This window comes from Battus philenor, unplaced genomic scaffold (genome assembly GCF_028537555.1).
Source record: "Battus philenor isolate CCGP_79_NKW_IND1 unplaced genomic scaffold, ilBatPhil1.0.hap1 SCAF_16, whole genome shotgun sequence".
Lineage (NCBI taxonomy): Eukaryota > Metazoa > Arthropoda > Insecta > Lepidoptera > Papilionidae > Battus > Battus philenor.
In genome coordinates, this window is record NW_027181678.1 from 4,873,895 (window position 1) to 4,896,807 (window position 22,913).

The window sequence follows — 22,913 nt, forward strand, 5'->3', positions numbered from 1 at the left end:
TTACTTTACCAGATATGACAGACTATTAAATAAGGCCAAAGTCATATTTAAAATTACATAACTTATTTTTAATTAAGAACATTTAAGATATATCTTTAAACTTTAATAAAATTAAATAAATAAATTATTTTTATTATACCTTGGCCGCGAAAATTACTGTGTCGTATGATATATTTAAAACATCATGGCTTGACTTTCCAAACTAAATATTCCACTGAACTGGCAATCTTGTTATATAATTTCAATTTGTAAATATGTACGCTTGATTGATTTGATCCCAATGTATGCATTCAATCACGTACAGTTACATTCCGTAAATGACATTGGCTATGTTATTTAGCCTAGTGTATAAGTTATTATGCTCAGACTAAGAGACACTGAGAGGTCGGAGAGTTCTTTTGATATTGCAATATTTCCAAGGTCTTCAACAATGTAATAAATTTATCTTTCATGTATTTTTCGATGCATGGGTAACAACTTTTATAATCATTAATTCAATTCTTATCGATTTCTTGATGTAAATATCAGATCTAAATTTGGAAAAGGATCCATGGCGTAGGTAGAAGCTTTTATGGAGATCACACGATGTCCCGTGCTTTATAAATACCAAAAGTAAAAACAAATTTTGTCTGTAATCGACAACATCGATTTAGCAAATACTTCTATGGGAAATGTACATGATTTTACAAAAGAATCCCAGAAAAAGTTCAGAAAGCTTTCGTTGCTAGATTATAAAACCATGTCAAAGAACTTTTCTTTTTGTGCTTCTGGTTTTTTTATTACGATTATCACAATGACTTCAAAAAAAACAATACACGTTGGTAATGATGTGTTCGCCTCCAAGCTATATACACAATTCTAACTTATTTTTTTTAATTTCTTGCGCGTGTGCCTCATGTATGAGACATTTATCATTTGAACAAGTGGTAGACTCAACTTATCGTCCACTTGAGATGTTATCAATCGCTTGTAAGAATGAAGAATTTCATAATTTTGACGCTAACCAAATTGTTTGGAATCAATTTAGAAAATCCGTAAAATATTCAATTATAAATTAATTAATTTTTATTATGAGTAATATGAATTGAATCTTCTACCGTAATTGTATTACGCCGTAATTAAAATGGCAATTCTTTATGTTGATTCAAACTGGTCTTTGAAATATAATATCATGAAACAAAACAAGGTCTCAGGAGTGCTCCAATTCGTATTGAGGCCGCAAGGTTTTTCTTAATACGATCTAATGCGGTAGGATTTCAGTGCCTTGTACACGTACAATCTGTTACTGTGTTTATAAATTGTAGCTTTATAGAACAATAGGTACGCGAAGTTAATTTCACAGAAATTTTCTAAAAGATATTTGGAATGGATGAAAGTGGCACTTTTGAAATACTTCGAGAGTACACTTAAAAGCGTAGCACTTAAATGAAAGCATTCACTCGATTCGGACAGAAGTTTTAGTGAAACATTTGGAATTGAATTCTATCATAGTAAATATCATAGCACAATTCGAAGTGTGAATTTTTTGTTACAAAATAATTTAATTTAAAAATAACAGCAAGAAAAGATTTACCAAGAGGTAGCGTGTATGTTTTATGGATAGTTTTAAGTTTTAAGGTCGCCAACAATTCGATTATTTCTGTATACATTTTACATAGCCTCACAAAAGGTCCTGTCGTATTACATGATCGAGGCGGCAATTTAAGTGCAGAATTTCGTAAAACAATTCAATACAGAGTTTTGGTTTGTAATAAATTTGTTGTTTCCTTGGTTATGTGATATCGTCCTATTGAAACCGCTTGTAAATGATGTCATATATATATATATATATATATATATATACGTATGTCATCATCAGCGTTATTTAAGCCGTAGGACACCCACAGCTAGATATATGCCTCCCTCTTTTTTCGTTTCTAAAAGCCTCGGTTGGGTACTGCCTGTATCCAAATTCTTCTGGCAACATGAAAGAGGTCAGTTGGTGATCTCCACTTCAAAATCTTCAGACCCGAGCGGCCATAGTAATCACCAAATGCAATCAATTCACCAAAGAAAGAATATATTAATAATAATGTATTTAAGAATGTATAAAACCGATGTAGTTCCGTTGGGTTTACAGATCTCCACGTTCTTCTGTACGTACATATGAATATTTATATATATTTATATATATATATATATATATATATATATATATATATATATATATGTATGTATATACGTATATATTTTCATATATATATTATATATGGTGTACAGTGTGCATCCATCGGCTAATATGATGACGTCATCAATGATGTGCACATATTATATTTTATACTACGTAACATTGTATTTTTCTGTTACATTTGCACTAAGCTGTCCTTCACGTTACTTCTATCGTCTCCATCCAAATTTTGTCTAGAGTTACAGAGGTCTACTAGAGCAACCAGGTAGCCAGTGATAACACCTTTGAAAATGGAGCATAACTCACATGTGTTTCATATATATTTTTAATTTTTTTCTGATATATGTATTTTAGTTTCTGCTTTATGTATTATTTTGTTACAATGAGTGTTCTAGAAAATATGCTTAAATTAATAAACATGGTATAATTTTATGTAGATCAGATAATTTACAACGTTTCTCTCACGATATTTTAAATTTCCTAATTAAAATATTTCTCCATGTAAGTTTCGATTTTGTTGAACAACGACAGGATTGCAAATAAACTATTAAATATACGAGTAACAAAATTGCACCGCTCTCGAAATGACATAAATAAATAAAGGATATGTGTAGACATTTGTGGTAATATAAGTCTGACGGACCTCGAAGAGATTAAAATACTTAAGCCGAAGAGTATTTGGTGATATTTCTATAAATGACACTATTAAAGTACTTTCACTTAGGTAACGTAAACGGTAACAGGCAGGAGCAGCGTAAGACGACTACTCATAAATTGAACAGACGTCTTTGTTAAGGTCGTCAAAGGATGCTAAACGCATGCCGCTTTGCTTTTACCGGGGAATAGCCGTGGGGCAGACTTCCATTCAGCAATCAACATCTCGCGGCTGAAATTATGATGATAATGAAATGTAAGGTTTACTTTTATTGTTAATAAAAAATGGCTGTAAGTGTGAAAAACATAAAGATAAAAAAGACATAACTATATAATTGTATTTATTTTGCACAGTAAAATGTACTCGATAAAAAGACGAGCTACTTCGGTTGTAAAGAAAAACGAAGAAAGTCGACAAACAACATTATGTAAGAATGCTCTCATAGATATACATATACTAATAGGGAATGTTTTCAAAAACGTTTATCAGAAGACGTATATTTAAAAACTAAAACTTGTAATTTATGTTCACGTTTGTACTAGAATCAATATTCACATTTGCATAAATTAAGTCCAGCATTAAAAACGTTAGGTTAGAGATTTGATTATAAATAAGTTAAGTAGATAATAATTTTTAATTTGTCCTTTATTAGTATAATGTAAATAGTTATGGATATGATACAATTATTTTGAGTAAATATTAGTTCAACAAGATTTTCCTTTTTATTTCATTTCTTTCTATATATATTCTTTCGTTGTTGTACAGCAATAAGCAAATGAATAAATAAAGTCTATTTTAAGAAAATATTGAGTTATCGTTGCCATTATGCGTACCCTATATTCTTGACCAATTAAATTAAAAGCCTTAGATAGTACACTATAAAATATGTAAACACACATTCATCATTCCAAATGTACAGACAATTCAAATTCAACTCCGTAATATAAAGACGCATCTCTTTTATTTCCTATCATGAATTTTATTTATCGTTCTGAGGGGCATTTCTTAAAATAAACGTATTTTCAAACAAATATTGAAATCAAACTCGATAAGAAAATTTTATTTGTTAAATTAAAAATTGCTAAGAAGCTCATGGGTTTCACCGTGACCTGAGGGTCGTGAAATTATGATGGAGGGTTAATGGTTTAGGAAACCATTAAACTCTTAGGTCTCTTAGGGGATAAGCCTTCGTGCAAGGGATTTTGAGAGGTGTGTAATCTTCTTTCATGTCTTTTGTTTCTATCGTTTCCTTTCTGATTAATACATTTCGATATGGCGAATTATTAACAGCAGATTGATCACCTGAAATTCAAATGAATATGGAATTACGTAAACATAAAAATTTACGAGAAATATATAGTGCTTACATTAATATTAGACATGCACAACATTCGAGCTTAAATATGGTAAACAAATAAAATATAAAGGTTAAATATAGTATAAAAGATGTAAGTTAATTTATCTCCAAATATTTGAGAATGATGTACCAGTTTGTATTGGAGAATTTTAAGAAATAGTAAGATTCCTTACATATGTAAGAATAAACGAAAAAAACAGACTAATTGAAGTTGCAGTGGGAGACCACATGGCGTACAGTTCAAGTAGTCGCGAAGGCGACATTCTGGAGAGGGGACCAAGGATCGGCAAGCACAGCCACATAGGACGGACACTCTTTTTATTAAGTCGTAAAATGGCGTATGCAGGCCGCTTGTAACCTATAGGAAATTTATAGAGGAGGCCTCTGTTTAGCAGTGAACTTCTATGGATGAATTGATGTTGAAGATGACGAAAATTACTTCCGTATGAAACATTCGACGATGCTATAATACATTTATTCGCCACTCAGAGTGATTTCATTCCAACACACATCTCAATACGGAGTTCCCTGACCTTGGTTACCTAACACGGATCGTTAGGTTGCCCATATTTTCTTATGGCAATCGAGTAGATATGACAAAGGGGGAAGTATACATCAGGCAGAAATTAGTGGCGCTTAACGTCAGGAGGACGGCAAAAATGTACAAGTTAAAAAAGACCAGCACAGCGAAAAAACTGCCCAAAACAAATAGAAACCTTTTCCTCCTTGCGTCACATCTCTCACTACAGAGTATTGTAACCATTAGAAAGATTGTTATTGTCCGCAGTATTAAGCTATTTGTGCCGGTCTTTGAGGGTGTGTATTGTTTCAGCTACTGTATTATTCTGACTAGCACACATGTGCTAGTGGTAATGATCAACTCATGTTCACCGTCGTTTCACTTTTTCGGCGATCCAAGGTTTTTCCAAGTTGTTACAGTTTTTCGTGAAAATGTGCCCGAAAAAAAAAATCCTTTTAGTGCACATAGTGGAATATCCACCAGTATACATGTATTGGTTCCAACGAGCGCCCCACGGAATTCGAATAGAGCTCACAAAACAATTTTATATTTACTACGAAGGAACTCCGCATATTACAATTTGGTTACGCTCGTTTTGTTTTAACATATTTATGCGTTTCTGTAAGTAGGATTTTATGTTATTTTATTATCGTTACATTGCGTGACCGATTTCGCTTTCGGAACAATTTGTTCGTTTATTTTCTTAGCATACCGTTGCGTTACATGATGTCTCAATGAAAATTACATGAAGTAAAATTATAGCACAATAAAGAAGGAATACAAATATGTAGCATTTTTTAAAAATATTTCTATGATTTAAAAAAAACAATCTAATTGATTTTGAGACATTAAATCTACTATTAATATTTAAATTACATTACATTTATGATGTACATAATTATTTTTATAGATCTCCTCAATAATACGAGTATATATTTTAGTTTTCATTTCATTTCTTACATTGACGCGTTGCGACGCCGGTTCTGTGGGTGTAAAACAATGTGATTTTCAAATTGTAATCTAACAGATACTCAAGATTAAATATATACAACTGTTGATGATATTATAATCCACGGAGAAACTTACTTTGTTTATGAACGTATTATTTATGAATAAGCTGTGAATGTTTCCAACCTTTATGTCTGATGATTTATAATCACAATCTGTGCATAGAATTTTGATTCTCTATAAATTGGAAAAATTCTGTAATTTTGTTTTCACTTAGAAGGACTTAGAATTTCGCCGGGAAATCAAATCAGAAATGAGGAGATTCTCAGAAGAGGTTACCAATGTAGTTTGAAAAATTGCTCGTCTATGGTTTTTTTTATTAATTCTAATTTGTATCGCTATGTTTTTTTTTGTTATAACATTTATTTTTCACTTTAACTAAACGCAGACAGTTGGGAGAGGGTTGCCGCTATTTGATACGGATCTTTCTTCTCACAGCTGCGTCTATGGTAGCAGTGGGTTGCTTGAGTGATGAGGGGCATGTCATCGACGGCGTTTTGTGACAAAAAGTTCACGAGTGGCGTCTATGGGCTTGTAGTCGCAGCGTTGGTAGGCCCCGCACGAGGTGGAATAACGACATAGTTAAGATGCGGGATGCGGGTAGCGCAAAACCAGTCATCGTGACGACTTTTAGGGGAGGCATATGCTTTGTCGAGGACTTCTATCGGCTGAAAAGAAGAAGAAGGTAACTAAAGCTCTCCCAACTGGGTAGACCGATAACACTTAATGTCGTAGACAAGCGTTGGATGCAGCCAGTGCAAGACTGGTTATCGAGCCGATTAGGTGGAGGCCTATGTCTTGCAGAAGGCGTCGTGATCATAATCATATCGGCTGTGATGATATTGATTCTCACTTCAATAAGGAAAATATTAAATTGCAAGATTTTGTCAGCCGTACAGAAATTCCTGATTTACGCGCACCGTAATGATTATCACGTACAACGTAGCCTCTATTCTCACTACGTATTAGGTGTAATGTTTATTACGTAAAACGGTACACAGCTCATTGCGGCGTGTGCTTATAATTTTCCTGCGTAACTTCCGTCCGCTGGCTTTGTTAATTCTCTCCCATTTCCGGTTTATAAAAATGAGTTACACGTTTTAGAACGGCTTAATTTCAAAACGCATTAGCGGATAACATAATTTTATTACGATTTTACTTAGAAAATTTGATTAGATATGATGTAACAATTTAGAGTTATTGTTGAAGGATTATTAAACTGGTGTCTGTATCTGCCATGATATAGCGCGCAGAATAAAATTGTTGGTTAGGCCTTAAAGTTGCAAAGTGCAGACTACAGACCCGCAACTGCAAAGAAGGATGGATGTCCACTTGCAAGGTAAATAGATAACCTTTTCAAGGTTGTCAGAAAACGCTGGATGCAGGCAGCATTCAAAAGGTTGTGGGCCTTCCCAGAGACTTCCAATAGGATCGCTTGGAAACAAGCCAGTAGAGCCCTTATTAAGTGATTATTACTATAGACGTTGATTTTATTGTTTAAGTATAAATTTTGTCTCTTAACATTTGATAATTTCATGTACTATACTAATATAGAATAAACCTGTATGGAAAGATCGAATCGAAATGAACGAACATATGAGTTATAATGTATACATGTAGTGTATGTTAGTTTGTAAACAATAGTGATCCAGCGATATAGAACTGAGACTTGCGATCGTATGTCACGGGTTCCGTTCCCGATAACATCTTATAAAATTCACACTGTGTATTAATTACATTGGATTTTCACTGCTCACATACGAGTTTTCAGAAGATTGGTAGCAACGTCCTCTGCGTACCCCTTTGCCAAACTACCTGCTAAGCGTGACGATTATGATATAACCCTCCCCAATAGATATCTTTGGGGAAGACCTATGTCTTGCAGTGGCCGTCTATGGACTGAAACCACGACGACGACGATGTAGCATATATATAAATGTGAATTAAGGTTGACAATATGTATTAATTTTAATAATAATTTGCTAATGAAAATCAAGGTATAAGTATACAATTTTTAAAGAACTGCTCTGTGCCTTCATACTAGCATATTTCGCATTTTAATATTTTTATTTATTTATTTATTTTATATACTATTAGAACAATACATTCCCAAGCTCTGTCATTACTTAAATGAAGACGGTAAAAATATTTTTTATATATTTATTTAATTAGCCAGTTTTTGTTAGTCAGTTAACGACAAATGAGATATATAACTTTTTTGTTTTTTCACCTATTACAAATCTCCCTGAAGAAAGAACAAGGACCATAATCCACACGCGAGTTTTGATATATAATAAAACATTATATTAAATATAGTATTTATGTCAATATAAATATTATAAAATGGTGATTAGTTTAGAAATTCGTTTCATTAAATGAAAGCCTTATGTTTTGAAAGCGGATTATCTGTAGAAACAAAAGTATCTGCTTACGGAACATACACCATTATTTAAAGCTTAGTATTTCAAGAAAGACTCGAGTTGTTTCGTACATAAGATACAGACGTTTAACCTACATTCAGCCGTCAAAGAAAATATAAAATGAAAACATGACACGACATGTTTTAAGTTAATTTGTTACTGGCACCGTTTCGTTGATTTCATCACTACTTGTACATCAATTGTATGATGGTTTGGTTGTAGTAAAAATGTAAGCAATTATCTAGTTGTTTTTCTTTTATGTAATTCTTTCTTTCTAGTGCGATTTATTATAAGAGTATGAAAGATTTTACTGTACCGGTAAATAATAATTTGTAATATCAAAATTACTCTTAAATATATCAATATTTAAATAAAATGACTGACATATGATTAATACAAGAAATAAAAATAAATTCGTAGCGCCTATGAAAACTAGTTTTGAAATAATTAACAATTCCTCCAAGGATATATAACATACAAAATATAAAGACATATATAATGTATACCAACATATTTTGGACTTTTTTTTCTTAGTTTTAAATCTTAAATTAAAAGTATTACACAAATCTTATTAAAACATTCAAGAGCTCTTAGTTGATCGAAATATACCAAGATCGAAATAAACCAAGTTCCATAACTTGGTTTATTGATACATTTACATGGTTGATGTTATTATGTATATACCAAACATTGTTAAATTACATTTATAAAGAATCCCTGTTAAGTTTCTTCTGGTCGGTTCTCTCTACACATCAAGCATTCTGAGCCGCTGGTGTCCTTCTACTGGTAATGTTAAAATATTTAACATATCTGAAGTGCGTGTAAAGATATTTAGTATTTTATGTACACTTCGTTGTTTTTCGAATAAAATGAAAAGTACATTTGTGGAACTTAATTCGTTCGCGAAAACGCTATAATTGAGTGCGGTACATATTTTTTTCAGTTGCCATGCAACTAGATACTCTGCAAGGAAACCGCTGAGGTTGCGTTGCGAAACGGGCAGCCCGCGAAGGTGAAGGCACCGCGCCAGTCGCTTACACGAGAGAGCGGCAAACGCACGACGCTTGCGCGGCTCGTCGACGCTCGCCTGTGCCTCCGCCGCGCGCGCAACTGAACCGGGTAACCAAATAGTGCACTCCCGATCGCACCGTTCCAAATTCAAAAATTTAAACACCTAGTGCCATCGTGTAACCAGCCAGTGCGTAAAGACAAGAACTTCGTGCCTTGTGTTTGTGTTCGACTGATACATCTCGAGTGAGTGCCGATTACGAGAGAATTTTTCTCGTTATTTGACATACATATGACGTGTATAACGGTGTTAAGATCTGACGCTTGATCGGCTCGCTGTAATCGAATAAGTGTTTTGTGTATCTCTGCAGCAGTGCGCCGGAATTTTAACGGACTTGCCTAAACAGAGGTAAGAGCGGATGTTTACAGTTATGCTTTATTGTATAACTTAATAGCGGAGAAAGCCATCTTTATACGCATGTCTGTATTGACGGATTGGTTATTTGACGATCTTTATACGTAAAGAATAAATCAAAAGAAAAAGTATCCGATTTTCTATGAGAAATTTTACGTCTTCTATTCTTAATAGCTATAACTCGCTAATAATGAAATACATTTTTAAAAACTCTCACTGCTAATAAATTCTACTCGGAGAGTGAATAACGGCAAAACTGATCAGCGTCGCGCTTAAAACGCTTTAAGTAATTCATAATTCATGTAACCCAACGATGAATATTCATATGGAATTGTTATTTTTTTCATTCTCGTAATTTTCAAGGGAAAACCATTAAAGAAGTGCTTCACGTCTAGAATAAACAATGCAACGGGTGAAAAGCCCTGACTCATCTCGCGTACGCTCGCGGCCTAAGACTTTTGTACAGAATAAATTTACCTTTAAAATGAGGTTCGTACTTGTTTAGTAAACAGACGAGGATAACTTTTGTATTTATTCGTAATATTAAAAGGTTAGTCGCAACTGACTCAAGGCGAACTATTTCCCAACTAGTTAACATAAAGTGTAAAAGGTTACTTCGATTAGGTTAGTATTGACTTAATAATTTTCGTTGAAGTCTTTTATTGAAACATAATTTAAGACGACCGAATTAAATTTCACTTTAAATTTCACGTTGATTGCTTTAAACGCCGTATTTATAGCTTTCGTTACAAAAATTATCTTTGGTTGTATATTCGTTTCTTATTGTGGGCAAGCGAAATTTGTTCACGTAGGAAATTAACTATGACGTAATTGTCGTAATATCTGTGTAACTGTGTTTTTGTATTTGAATTAAAACGTTAATACGAGATCTTATTTAGACCGTTTAAAGTTATCTAAAATTTCTAGAAGGTTCTAACGAACAAAAAATAAAGAATTGTGCAGAAATTTGAAAAGATATAACTAGTTATAGTACAGTATACTATTGAATCTTTGAATATTTGTCAGTTTGTTACCAACTTTGCGCGCTTAAAAGCAGCGTCGGTCAGTACCACGAAATTTATTTATTTATTTCACATTTAATCGAATAATAAAGTGAACACTCTTTAATCAAATTATTGTTTTAAATACACAATAATTAATTTTTGCCTTTGAAATACGCCAGGGCAATAACTTCTGACGGAAGCCTGTTGGAATAGATAATCTAAAACATAAACAGCTTTGTTGTGTTTAGTTATATATCAAAATTTTTAATATGGCATTTTAAAATTAAATAAATATGATTTCTATTAAAATAAATAATATAGGATAGCGGACCTGAGTTTAATCTATTTATCCGTTTTATTACATCCTCGGGCATTAAGTCTATTGTACAAAATGAACGCAAAAGGAAATGAGGGGCTATTAGTACAATTTCAATGGTAGTGCGATAAAACAGCGCTAATCAAATTAATTGCAAACAATGGCACTTGTTAATAGGATTGCGATCTGTTGACTGTTACCAAAACAAGTGTTGAAACACCTAGTTTATCGTATTCTTTGTTTAAAGAAACTCAAACTTTATTTATATTCTTATCCGTCTTGAATTTATCTAATGTTATAAAATATCACAGGGTGAATGATTGTATATGCTGCATTATTTTTTTTTGTATTTCAATGCGACAGGCCAATAGCTTCTGGCAGTACAGTCTGCGTCAGTCATCTGAATTTTCAAAACGCTTCATCTTACTGAAACATCCCTGCGTTATTTATTATTTCTGAAATCATTGATTTTTGAATAGGTTGTGTACATTAACAAAAATGGGTTAAACATACATCGCTTCAAAGCTTTTAGAGCTATGACTAATCTCTCTATGTAACTGACTTCGCAGATCACTTATGGTTCAGTTAACAAAGCAGTTTAAATGCCGGGAATATAAAAATATAAATTAACTGCGTTATCATAAAAGATTACTACTGTTATTTCTAAATTACATATTCCAAGTAATAATTTAGTTTTATGTTTATACAAAAAATATTGACGGAATTTATTATTAATTACATTTTAATGACAAATGAACGATGAATATAATAATTTACAAAAAGTATGATTGAAATATTGACAATGATATAAAAGTCATTATTAATTATCTGTTTTAAAAACATGAAATGATTAATGTTTAGAGAGTACAACTGCGTTTTAAATATTAACTTATACGTAATGGTAAAATAAATGCTCTAATGACGAATCACTTGTTAGGTCGGAGTAGAACAGGTTGTGCGTGGTTAAAACCAGGCTATTAATAAAGGCTGCAATTTAGGCTATTAATAATACAGAAATCGGGAGTTCAAGACGAATTGAACTTACTTTAGAACAGTGATTGAGAATGCAGACTTCTAGACATTATTAGGTTTATATCTCGACTAAACGAATATTAATTTGAAATAAATTTTAAACTATGTGGATTTGCTAAATTTATTCATTTGTATAGTTAAATCGCTAATAGGAGGTATCTTTTTGAAGAGACCTTTAAGTTAGTATTACTGGGGTGTCGGTCAAGAATAGTGCAGCTCAGTAAAATTAGGAAGTTATCTTTTTATCAATTTGTATACTTTACTATATATCGTGTATTAACACAGGACAGTAAAAGAAATACAAATAATAATCATATTTTAGAAATGGATGAATGTACTCGTAAATATTACAGATTACTTAAAATAAATAAACTAAATATTACCCATACAATATAGATATGTTTATTTTACCAATAGAACTTCTATAAGTATGTAATCTCTCTGGTTGTCATTATAGTATACGAAATACTATGGATATAAAAATAGGCATTTGAAAGATGGTGATTTGAGATGACTTTATGGAAGGGACCAAAAAAGGTGGATATAGGATATACAAGCAAAAACAGGATGTGAATGGAGAAAAAAAGGTCTAAAAAAGCGGGAGAACTATACCAGACTAGAGGTTCTGATTAACGGTACTGAAGAAAATAAAGTTAGCGTATTAGACAAAGACAAATTGAAAAAAAAGCCTTTATTTAAACTGTATTATATTCATATTAAGTTATATAATTGTAAAACTTTATTATAATGTATGTAACAATATGTTGTATATCGGAAATAAAACAGGCTTTATTATTATTATTAGTACCCTTTTGAAAACTGAGCTTTTGCCTTTCTTAGTGGCACAAGCAACTCGTTCCATGAACGTGCAGCCTGAACAGTAAATGATTTATCAAAGAAACTAATTGCAAGTTAGTAGAAGCTAATAAGACATACTGTCTTATATGAACAGGCATTACAATATTCTAGCTTATACTTGCTCAGTATTATAATGTAAACATAATACAATATAGTGATAATTAATTCTAGAATGTTGGAAACATAACATATATTTGTAATATACCATCCGGTAATTTTTGTTTGTTTAATATTTGGCGCATTTAAATTTTCCCCTAGTAAATTTATAAAAACGTTAAAGAAATTAATTATAAATTATAATGCAATACTTTTTTTTGAAATTCATCAATACTGGTCAAATGAAGATGATGATAATTATTTTATTAATTAAAAATTTTTCAACGAATTGTTCAAACGCAAAATGATTTGAAAACTATTCAACCTGAACGAGAATCCGGTCTAAGAACTAACATTTTTAAGACAGTGCGTAGACTGGTATATTTAAAAAAGTTTGTTATTTGATTACTCTACTATTATGTTCATCAAATTTAAAATATCATTTTTGTTACGTATTATATTACACAGGTGATTAGTTATAGGTGTAAATACAGCTTTTTAGGGACGATGATAGCATATTTGTGAGCAAAAATCTTTAAATCTCTATTACACCTGTAATCACCACCTATTTCCAAACACTCTATGTTAAGTGAGCACTCTGAAATATGAAATATTTCTATTGGCTTACTGAGCAATAATTTCCGATGGTATAAAATAAATAATAATAAATATAAACTAAAACTAAATGATAAATAATTCTAATTATTAGATCTCTGAATTTTGTAACCGATATTTCTTACGATTTTCTACGATATTTATTAAATCTGAAACGTTAGTTTTTGTGATATTTTGTTAATGTATAATGATGATCATATACTGTTTGTCTGCAAATGAACTATACGTTCTCCCATTCAAAGCTTTCACACCAATATATTAAAAGTTCGTTATTAAAAATACTCCGAACATTTTATTTAAAGTTATTAATTTAAAAATAAAACTGTCTATAAAAAGAGGTTAACAGTTTATCTTCCTTTTTATCATTGTGTATATAAATGAACAGAAATGAAACGTGTTAAAAACATGGCTTGTTTACACCTCTAATAAGGTACGTTAAGTAAACACCGTTCGCTGCTTGTCGGTTTCTTTTTAAGGGATTTTGGGATACTTTCTATCTCGCATGCCCTCGTATAACAGTTCCAAGACACTTCAAAAGGCTTATCGTTTAGTTCAAATCATCCTGTTATCTACCGAGGGTTGGAAAACAGACCAAAGTTTATAGAACAAACACGTGGGGCTGTTAAAGCTTCCAGCACCTGATAAGACGTGTAACAATGCATGCTATGTCAAGTGGGTAGGGCAACCTTGCCCCTCGATCCAATCTTTGTTTTACTTTATAGCACGTAATCTAATTTTATGAGCTGGGATGTTGATATAAATTTTAAGTCAAGATTGTTGAATTTTAAGATAAGTTTTAACAAATTAAAATTTTTATTTTACGAGTAAGAACGAAAATTCGTTTCCGATTGGGTAGAATAACTCAAATCAACTTTAATAGCTATTAACTTCAGGCTCTTCTGCGCAATATCTATGGAAATTTAAGCATTTATTTATACGAACGAGTTACATTAATAATTAATTTTATTTAAAGTTTTGTACATTTTTAAACGAAACTATTTTATAAACAACATGTCTTCACTCGTACATGAAATATAATTTAAACTTTGAGTCTAGAAATATGGCACCTAAGTCTATAAAATAAATCTTAGATATATAAAAGAATACATTTTTCGATGTTCGCTATTCCTCCATATATATTTTATTGACATTTACGTCACTGATAGAGCGTAAATAATGTCGGCAAGGTATAGTCGTGCACAATAGCACTTGGGAATAGATAGATTGGTGAAGTTTAACCAGTTTCTTAAAGTATATATATATTATTGCACGCGAATGTACACGCTAGGTTCCACATACGGACGTGGCACGAAATCTAAATTTAGAATGAAACTTTAGCGGCGTGTCTGATTGATTAATTACCAGCAGTACCAGCGAGAGAAGTCACGAAAGGGTGAGTTTTGAAGTACACTGCGCATACCGCTGATGCAATGGCAGAAAGCCAAGGCCTTGACCGTTTCTATTGCACACCTTCTTATAATTTCAGTTTGAACAGTGGCGTAAGAAATATCGCTTGACTGCTAATTCGCAATAAACGGGCGACTGTTGAGATGTTGCAAATGTCCGTGTTCAAACTCCCACTGATTGTTAGGACTTATATATTCTATATATAAATATATCTGAGTTTTCTGTGTAGCTCATCGATTCTTATAATAAAAACTTATGTAGGATTTCATCACTTCATTAATCTATTTCATTTGCTCCAAATTTTGATAATTAATGTATAAAAATTCATCGTTATAAAAATTCATAATTAATGTATAAAATTTCATCGTTACCATAGCTATACATAAGCCTTCGAACGACCATAAGAAGGTCACTTGACCACATTGTAAATGGACGTCTCACGCTGCAGTCGCCAGTACGTGGTTTCCACTTCAGAACCTCAAGGCACCAGTGGCAATCCGATCTGCGCGCTGTATAAGCTGCCTACCGCTAGTTCAACCCAACAATTCGCTGGGCTTTGTCTGTTACTTTCGTAAAATCTGTCTTTGTTTTATTTACTTCTTACTGATGTAAAAATTATTTCAATAGAGTGTAGGCTAAAACATAAAAAAAATTAATATACATAGCCTGTACAATAAATACGATGGATATAATTTTAAAGTTTTAATTGCTAATAATTTATTATGCGCTGTTATTTTTAATTATGCTGCTACCAAAACTGCTGTACCGCGCCTTAGGTATGCGCGCGGCGAGGCGGGGGAGCATCGGCCGCTCCGTTTCAGTTTACCATTATCGCTGGCAAGGGAGATGCTCATAATGTTTTCCTCGGCCTCCGCCCCGGCGCGCTTTCCTTAGGTGCGGTACAGTTATTTGACATGTTTTCAATTACCACATTTACAATCTGTTCAAATTTTTATTGTTGCTTTAAGAGTCGAAGAAACAAAATTTTTGAACACTTCGATGTATAAAAAGCGAGAATTTTGATAAGTGTCCATAATGGTTTTGCCATAATTAAAACTGTCGAAAAGGTCAAGAACATTAAGTGACGCCAGCTGGCCTTTAAAACGGACTTTGCTTTTGGTAGATTTTTTGCTCGGGCCATTTCAATAGTAAATTTTATTTATATATTAGTCAGTGTGATACCTGATCACGTATGCGAAATTAACTTAATTTATAACGTTCTTGTACCTTAACGACGTAATTATACTGAATAGGTTAATTATTAAGTTTTGGTTGGATACCTGTTTTTATTAACTATTCATTAGTATAAGTATTTACCATACCAGTCATGCTCTTTGGCAACCTCACAACGCCTCAAACGGCCATGGAGAATGTCATACTGAGGATTTCTCTACGAAAAAGAATCATGAATTAGTAAGGTGAAGCGACAGTGTACAAGCCAAGTAGTGTGCAGAACAGATGACTGCTGGTGCCTTAAGTTTGTTGAGTGAAGGCTTTGGATCGGAAAGGGCAGTGTTTCTCACTAGTTGGCCATTTGAGCTTGTTAGGATTTTCGGAAAGCCAGACGCAGGCCGCTTCCATTCGTCATATAGAAATAAGTTATGACAGGTATCTATAAGTAAAACCTTAGTGATGTCCTATAGCTGAAATTATGATGACAACGACTCAATTTCTAACCTGGTGAAGACCAGTTTCCTGCTTAACTTATACAACTGGTAAATAATTGGAAACTTGCATTCAAAATCCAACAAATCAACAATTTTTTCAATGTTTGTAAGATTGCCAAAAGAGGCCACTGGAAAAAGTTCAAAACAAGTTAATTTCCACGTTTTTTTAATGTTTTACTCGAGAGATGACTAAGAAATACGTGACACTTTCAGATCTGTCATGATGATCGCATTGATGATCTTGTAAAGAGATCTCGAGCGCAACTTTCTTTTATACAGTCCTCGAAGTTGTCGTGTACAAGGTTATATAAAATACAGGAGGATTGGTTATAAGTGTAAAAGCTATTAAGCGGTAAATGCTGTTAATAAATGTAGACCAAAAGTATTAGTTTTCGACATAATAAATTACGAAATAAGAATTTACTAAAAAAAGCGTATGCAAATTTCATATTACTGCATATTAAAAATAACAGATTTTTGTCTATACCTGCAAACTGTCTACTGCCAGAATTCATTGGCATGTCGCATTCCAATTTAAAAAATAAATTAATATAACATATTTCAGAGTGTTCGTCTTACACAAGCGGACTGGAGACAGAAGGAACAAAAGTTTTAGAAGTTTTGCTGACAAATGATATGTACATTCTCCCATATGTAATAATAATAGTAATAAGACATGTTCATTGCTCACAATATTACAGTTAGCTAAATGCTAATGAAAACGCAAAACACAAACACATAAAAATGAAAAATAAACTTTACTGGTAATAAACAAACGCACGAATGAAAACATTTCTTAATTGTTCCGATTGGAACGGAATCTGTGTATATGTATATGTGTGTGTGTGCATATGCATGTTACTTACATATGTTTGAAAGCTTTAAAGCTATTTACATTTATATGCAATCATCCTGTATACTTAAAGGGCTTAAAATTTAAGTACATATAGTTGGATCGTTAAATTGCGTTTGAGGTTGTACGTTGGTATTATTATTTCCAATCCATTATCCACACCCCACAGGTTTATGCGCCATGTGTGTAATTTTGCAAGAGAGCAGGTGGTCGAAATTAACAAAAGATATACATACGATCGTATCTCTGAATTTTTATATTTCCGGAACTGTTTCTTTGTTCATTTATTCATTTACGTGTCGTTAAGCGAAAAAAGAGCTATGAAGGTGTGCACGTAATTTTTCTAGAGAGCATTAGGAATGACGAGATCCATAGACTAACGGAAGTACCTGGTATAGCCCAGCGGATTTGCAGTTTAAAGTGGTAGCGGGCGGCCCACGTAGCGCGTAGAACAGATGGCTTTAAGTTTCTGGAGACACAGACCGGCGCGCAGCGAGGAAAGTCCACCTACAAAGTCGAACTTTTGATGCATGCTGCATCTAACTAGTCTTAGTAGAAATCTATGGAGGAGATCTACATTCAATAGTGGACATCATACGGTAAAAATAATGGTAGTGAAGAACAAATTCAGTACGTCACCTTCTATGCGACTAATTGTAAAAAATTGTGAACCTCAGATGAAATAAAATCATTTATTCTTAGTTGTCAAATGGTTGTCGATCGAACCGAAAAGATACGCGTGTTAGATTGTAATAAAACAAAAAAATATCGTGTACTATAAAGTATTGCAATGAAAATATTTACAAACATTAATAATAATAATATTTTCGTACATAAGTAAACGAAGTTAATTATTAAGACAATAAAGCAACAAATAATGTAACCATTCTGCTAAATGTATTATTTTTTTTTATCGCGACTGCTCACTAAGTTTTGACAGGATGATGTCCATTGGAGCAGCTGGTTTTATTATAAGGTTATTGGTTATTTTTGGAAAAGCTTTGAATGTGGTGAATGTGTAGCTCATATGTCAAATCAACCTGTGATTACTCTGAAATATGTTACATTAATTATTTTTTATTGGAACGTGGCAGCTCTATAACTTCTGATGGTACAAAGTGTTAAACAATAATTAATGTGTAGTAATAACAATTTTATTCTTATTAATTATAATACCGTTATCAATTATTTCTGAAACAATTGAATAATCGATTCGGTGGCCATACATTGATGCTCTCAGCAAACTGTAAATTAACCTTTATAATGCTTTTACATCAATAATCAATCATCCGTATATCGAGTAAAGGATTCATGTTATCAACGTAATAACCCAAGTGTGAATTGACGAAATAATTGATCAAATTCGCACCGACTTCACATACATTTAAGGATCTTTATTATATTATGCGTAGGCTGTGTATATATTTATACAACAAATAATAATTTAAACGCTAACAATATTTTACGCTTGTTTGCAAATTGTATTTACACTGTGAATTATAATATCCTTTTCTTAGAAATCGTCTATTTCCGTCCTCCTTACCCATTTGTTTCGCACGACTGTGATATATCGACCGTAATAGGAGATTTCCAATCTCGTTTTGATAGTGCTTAGGGTTGGATATATCGTTTGCGGATACAAGGTCATAATGTTCATTCTAAGTATTAATGTTTATGGTAAATATAGCGAATACATTTATTTTTCTTATTCTACTATGATTCGTTTAGTTTTAACGTACTTTTATTAATTTTTTAGTTGGTAATCTTTTTTTTACCTGTATTTTTTTACTAATTTCTTTATGAAAATGAGAAAATATCATTTACCAGTTATCCCATTATACTTAATAATATCTTCAAATAATATGTTATTAAATAACTTCTTTTGAAATGACTACTAAATTTATACACAAAGATTATATACACCGTACTATAGACAATTAAAGTAATTAGCAACCTCATGTGTTCACAGTTATAATTAACGTTTGTTATGAGCATCAGGGGTGTTTCAAATAATAACACCAGCTGAATTAACAGTACACGATCCTCATTATCATTTCAGGCGTAGTACGCTCACTGCTGAAAAAGCCTTCCGACGTAAATTTCTAATAAGAACGGGTAAAGTGGTCGGCATCCAGCGTTTTTCAAAGACATTAACTAAGTCATATGTCCACTATATGTGTGGATATCATACGCTGCGCTTGCCGGTTCGCGGTCTTTACTCCAGAACCTAAAGGCGCCCACTGCTACTGCCAACTAGCCGATTCGCTGAGCTATGTGGTTACTTTCATTCGACTGCACATCTCTTCATTCTTAATTCAAATTTATGCTAATCGTGTTAATAAGTAGTTAATACTTTATAACGCGATTTACGTTAATTGACATTGCAGATATCATTAAAAAGCAATAAATTGCTCTCGGGAATTTCTTGTAGAATACGTGGAACGTTGTTGGCATTGGCGGGATGAGGACAGCCCACTCGGTCAGCACTGGATCGCCCACGTGGGCTCACAATAAATGCACGCCAACTAGACCGTAACGACGGCGCCTATGTTTGAATCATTTAACACGAGTTGCCTTGATGGTTGCTGTTGTTACAGAATCGTTTATACGAATCGAACGAATTTCTAAATCTGTCTTAAAAATAGTGTTCAATTTTAATTAAAAACGTATTATAATTTACTATGAAAATATGAACAGTTAATTATATGATAAGTAACCAATATGATATTTGAATTGCAAATAAAATAATTTTCATTTTGAAAATTCCTGTCAAATTAGTTAATGAGACAGGCATATGTTACATATTTTTTATAATTTTTAAATTTTAATGCGCGTTAACAATGTAAACACAATACATAAAAATCATAACTGCAACTAGTTTAAACATTTACGACAGATGTATACAATGTCTTTAATTAAATTTGGTGCAACAACACGTTATCCTAATCGAGACCATTATTTGATCGATAGCAAACAGACAAGTGGGTAGAGACATTACTTGTTATATTAAGCGTTCACGTGGAAAAAAAACGTAGACATTTTAAAATTAATTTATATGTTTTGACTTTAATCTAATTTCTGTCTGTTTTACTAAATATAATCTGGAAATAGCAACAGACTCATCCTACGCCAGAGATTTGAAAAGATTACCCGTTTGCTTTTCAGAGCAGCGGTGTCAAAAAATAAAATTGCCCTAATAGTTGCCGATCTTCGTAAGAAGCACTTTAGGTTTTTAATAGCCACTGATTGAGTTTCAGGTTCGGTACGCTGCGTTTGGGGAATTTTTGGAGTGCTAAACACGACTTGACTGCCCAAACCCAGGTTCCTCAAAAACCTTCAAGCTAAGTCACTGTAAAGTGCTAGTCCAACTCAAACATAGTGAAGCTGTAGATGCTAATAGCAGACAGCGTTTATCTTGAACCAAAAAATAAACTATTTAATTAAGCTTATGTATCAATTTTAGGTTAAATAAAAACGTAAATAAACAAATGATCAAAACAAAACGATACAAAAATTTTGGCTGGTGATTTTATAAAGAAATTGATATAAATAAATATCTGAAATAAACATTTTTTTAGACCTCCGCCACTCCACCCTGATTCTTCATTATTTGTTATAATATGTATTTAAAGAAAGTATTGTAAATGGTCACTAAAGAAAAATTTTATAACGCTTTAAAACAATGATAAAGTGTGCCACGTATATAGAAAATTTAAGAAACGTCTATAAAGTCATCAATAACACATTAAAAAAGGAGTCGATAAATATCAAGCGCGATCTAATTGGACAGTCTCAAGGCTTTTGAGTGTGCGACGGACCTTACAAAGTCGTGAGCTACTAAAGTTGAAAATCCGTGTAGAGGCGGCGCCGGGCCTCGGGCCGACCTCGCATTCACCGATGCTATTGGCTCGGTGAATGCAGTCGCCTCCAAATAAACACTTTTTTACTACATCACAATAAAGAATTAGGACTGCTAGTGTTTAAGACGTTTAAAAAATCCTATAAATTAACAGTCAGTGAAATTTATTTATTCATATCCACTTAGGAACACTCACAGTTTAAATTTTGTATGTAGGTCATGAGAAGAATACAAAATAAGCATAATTTGTATAGAAATTAGAATCGGATTGATTTACCTCGTGATAATATTTGTCCACTCAAAGTTACGAAGATTGCTAACTTTTAGATTTTTTCTAGTTATTTTCACAATATTCTTAATACATTAGTATATCATTCATTCCATTATAATTCATTCCAATGCTTTATTATCGTTTATTATATCTTTTAAATTGTTAAAAGAATTTTTTGTTCAATAAACTTCTTAAATTTATAGCATAATAATTTAGGCACAATAAAAACACTTACTAATTGTTTAAAGCCTAAAGATTATCCAGATTAAAAATTGCTTGCTAATTTGTATAATTAAAAAAAATACGTTATTTTTATGTCAGATATTTGTCCGTATTTAGGTTTTATATTATAATTTTGCCTTGTAGTTATTCAGTGACGTACCACAAATTAAAAATGATATAACGATTCTCAGTTAGCGATAATAATCTGTATTGTGTTTGTCAAAATATGTGAATCACCTCGAAATTAATTTGATAAAACATAGCTGTGAAAATTTCTGTGATTTATATAATGGCATTGTCGCACGCTATTAACTTCATTCAATGCATGAAAACGCCACCCGAAAATATTACAATAAAAAAACGGAATAACACACATGATTACTCTTTTTGCTTTGTTATATCACGCATGCTTTTTGTTTACTTAAGTCACGGTATTAACAGATCATTTATGAAAAAATTTCAGATATATGTAATATGAACTTTTAACTCGACTAAGACATACAGAGAAACTTGCTTTGTCTCCCATACCCACTTTTACTGTTTTTTTTTTCAATTTTATAAATACTCTGATTTTTAATATGTCATATTTATATTATATACTTGTGTAATCTACAGATTATTTTACTTAGTCATGACCCCTTGTAACAATTAGTGTCCATTTGAACATCACTTTGTACGTAATAGATCTTTTATGTGCATACATCCTTCTGCAAAACAATACTGCATGATTAATTGCATAAATAATGGCTATTTAAAATAATATTTCTTATTAACAACTTTATAACAGATACTTCAGCTATGACAATATAAAAATAACATAGTTGTTAATGAAATATGCCTGTCGCCTTTGCTTGATGTTCTGAATTTTTAATAGTACCAGTAAAAGTTAGTAAAAATCATTAATTAATATAAAATAAATATTAATGCTGTGCAAGAATATATAGTCGGCATAGAGGTGAAAAACAGGAACATATTTTAATGTAATAAAGTAAATGTACGTGAACATGGAAAGAGTTTACTAGGGCACACTAACATATATAATTGCATCACAGAAAACGAATGCCGCAATACGAAGCAAATCAGATATCAACTTTCATGACAATAAGTAATCTGTACAAAGAATGATTTCGGTTTCAACCTACTTTTCATTCGTAAAAAGCGTT

The 22,913-nt window shown here is 32.2% G+C and overlaps 1 protein-coding gene across 2 annotated transcripts in view; it reads left to right on the forward strand.

Annotated features, from left to right (window-relative positions):
• Positions 1–9,175: 9,175 nt before the first annotated feature.
• RhoGEF64C (Rho guanine nucleotide exchange factor at 64C) overlaps positions 9,176–22,913 on the forward strand; it is a 153,670-nt gene continuing 139,932 nt past the window's right edge. For both annotated transcript variants that reach the window (XM_068762184.1, XM_068762186.1), the window contains exon 1: positions 9,176–9,544. The gene's annotated coding sequence lies outside the window, so the exon portion shown is untranslated. The remainder of the gene's footprint in view (positions 9,545–22,913) is intronic.